This window comes from Ascidiella aspersa, chromosome 5 (assembly GCF_963924565.1).
Source record: "Ascidiella aspersa chromosome 5, kaAscAspe10.2, whole genome shotgun sequence".
NCBI lineage: Eukaryota > Metazoa > Chordata > Ascidiacea > Phlebobranchia > Ascidiidae > Ascidiella > Ascidiella aspersa.
In genome coordinates this window covers 10,492,043-10,494,542 of record NC_139451.1, presented here as the reverse complement: position 1 = coordinate 10,494,542, position 2,500 = coordinate 10,492,043, and the positions used below count along the sequence as shown (strand labels likewise).

Below are 2,500 nucleotides of genomic sequence, written 5' to 3'. Positions count from 1 at the left end.
GCAGCTTGCGGGAAACCAAAGTCTTTGGGTTCCGGGGGAAGTATGGTTGCAAAGCTGAAACTTAAAGGAATTGACGGAAGGGCACCACCAGGAGTGGAGCCTGCGGCTTAATTTGACTCAACACGGGAAATCTCACCCGGCCCGGACACAGTGAGGATTGACAGATTGAGAGCTCTTTCTTGATTCTGTGGGTGGTGGTGCATGGCCGTTCTTAGTTGGTGGAGCGATTTGTCTGGTTAATTCCGATAACGAACGAGACTCTGGCTTGCTAACTAGTTACGCGACCCAATCGGTCGGCGTCTAACTTCTTAGAGGGACTAGTGGCGTTTAGCCACACGAGATTGAGCAATAACAGGTCTGTGATGCCCTTAGATGTTCGGGGCCGCACGCGCGCTACACTGACCGGATCAGCATGTGCTCGCCTTGGCCGACAGGTCTGGGTAACCCGCTGAACCCCGGTCGTGCTAGGGATAGGGAATTGCAATTATTTCCCTTGAACGAGGAATTCCCAGTAAGCGCGAGTCATTAGCTCGCGTTGATTACGTCCCTGCCCTTTGTACACACCGCCCGTCGCTACTACCGATTGAATGGTTTAGTGAGGTCCTCCGATTGGACCTGGCGCGGCCGGCAACGGTCGAGCCGGCGTCCGAGAAGACGATCTAACTTGATCATTTAGAGGAAGTAAAAGTCGTAACAAGGTTTCCGTAGGTGAACCTGCGGAAGGATCATTAACGGTCTCGCAAACGCTTCGGCGAACGCGAAACTCGGACAAGCGAGAGAAAAAGTCTTTGCTACCCGGCGCCCGACCCGCGAGGAGCGGCGCGCCGGCCGGCGATTCGGTCACCCGGTAATGTTTGCGCGTCGAGTGCCGCGGTGCCGCGCGCTCCGGCTTCAAGCGTCGGCCTGGCCGACCGCTCGGCGCGGTCTATTTTGTCACCCTATAGTGCGAGGCACTGTGCGAGCGAAACAATCGTGGATGGCTCTTGGCGGTGGATCACTCGGCTCGTGAGTCGATGAAGGACGCAGCTAGCTGCGTGAATTAGTGTGAATTGCAGGACACATTGAGCATCGACGTTCTGAACGCAAATTGCGGCCTCGGGTCAATCCCGGGGCCGCGCCCGCCTCAGGGTCGCGTTGCAAACGTTCCGCGCGGGGATTTCTCCGCGCGGCTGCTGCGGCGTCGGACGCGCGAGCGCCCGTCCCGCTCAAGACAGCACGGCACGATGCGCGACGATCGCGACCAGAATCCCGCGCGGCGGCGGCGAGTCGACCTCGAAGAGGCCAACGGCTGGCGGCTCAAGGGCGGGAATCGAGGTGCGCGGCGGCGCGCGGCGCCGACGGCGAGCGCGGAACGGGAAGAATAGTCCCGGTCCTTACTTTCGGCCTGAGGTCGGACGAGGCTACCCGCTGAATTTAAGCATATTACTAAGCGGAGGAAAAGAAACTAACGAGGATTCCCTCAGTAACGGCGAGTGAAGCGGGATGTGCCCATCGCCGAATCCGCGCGCTTTTGGAGTGCGCGGAATTGTGGCGTACGGAATTCGTCACGGCGCGCTTCGCCGGTCGCCCGCGTCCTTCTGATCGAGGCCTTTTCCCAGAGCGGGTGTCAGGCCCATGGCGGCGACAGGCGGGCGCGCTACGGCGTCTTCCCAGAGTCGGGTTGTTTGGGAATGCAGCCCAAAGCGGGTGGTAAACTCCATCTAAGGCTAAATACGGTCACGAGACCGATAGCGAACAAGTACCGTGAGGGAAAGTTGAAAAGCACTTTGAAGAGAGAGTTAAAGAGTACGTGAAACCGTCGAGAGGCAAACGGGAGGGCCTGTCGGGTCGCCCGGTCGCTTTCAGCCGGCCCCCTGTCGGCGACGTTGTCGTGCGGACCCTCACGGGCCGCCGGCGGCGCCGCCCGATCGGGGACCAGCGCACTAGCGCCGGGCGAAGGCCGCGACCGTCTGGACGGCGGCGAGAAGGCCGCGCGCAAGGTAACCCGGCCTCGGTCGGGTACTATAGGCGCGCGTGTCCGTCGGCCCGCCGTTCGGGCGAGGAGAGATCGCCGCGTCTGCCCTTCGGGGCCGAGCGCCCGGTGCCGGCTGGGGCGTCGTGGGTCGGGGACTGTTCTCAGTGCCCAGCCTCTTCGTCTCGGTCGCGCTTCCGGTGTCGTTTCGCGAGGCGCACGGGGTCCGCGGCTGAAGTCAGCCACCTTCCCGACCCGTCTTGAAACACGGACCAAGGAGTCTAACGTGAGCGCGAGCCACGGGGCAGTACGAAACCCATGGGCGCAGTGAAAGTGAATGTCGGCGCGGTCCGGCGGAGGTGAGACGTCGTCGTTCGCGGCGGCCGCATCACCGGCCGATCTCGTCCGCTTTGCCGGAGAGGTCGAGCGAGAGCGTTCGCGTTGGGACCCGAAAGATGGTGAACTATGCCTGAAGAGGTTGAAGCCAGAGGAAACTCTGGTGGAGGACCGTAGCGATTCTGACGTGCAAATCGATCGTCAAATTTGGGT

General features: G+C 61.4%; 2 non-coding genes and 1 pseudogene across 2 annotated transcripts in view; all 3 read left to right on the top strand.

The window, feature by feature from the left end:
- Nucleotides 1-731, top strand: part of LOC146143215 (small subunit ribosomal RNA) — a 1,811-nt gene extending 1,080 nt beyond the window's left edge. Inside the window, exon 1 of the ribosomal RNA XR_014500891.1 lies at nucleotides 1-731. This exon is cut by the window's left edge and continues 1,080 nt beyond it. This is a non-coding gene — a ribosomal RNA (small subunit ribosomal RNA).
- A 247-nt stretch (nucleotides 732-978) lies between these two features.
- On the top strand, nucleotides 979-1,132 carry LOC146143214 (5.8S ribosomal RNA). The gene has a single exon (XR_014501025.1). It is a non-coding gene; the product is annotated as a 5.8S ribosomal RNA (ribosomal RNA).
- A 248-nt stretch (nucleotides 1,133-1,380) lies between these two features.
- Nucleotides 1,381-2,500, top strand: part of LOC146143213 (large subunit ribosomal RNA) — a 3,679-nt pseudogene continuing 2,559 nt past the window's right edge.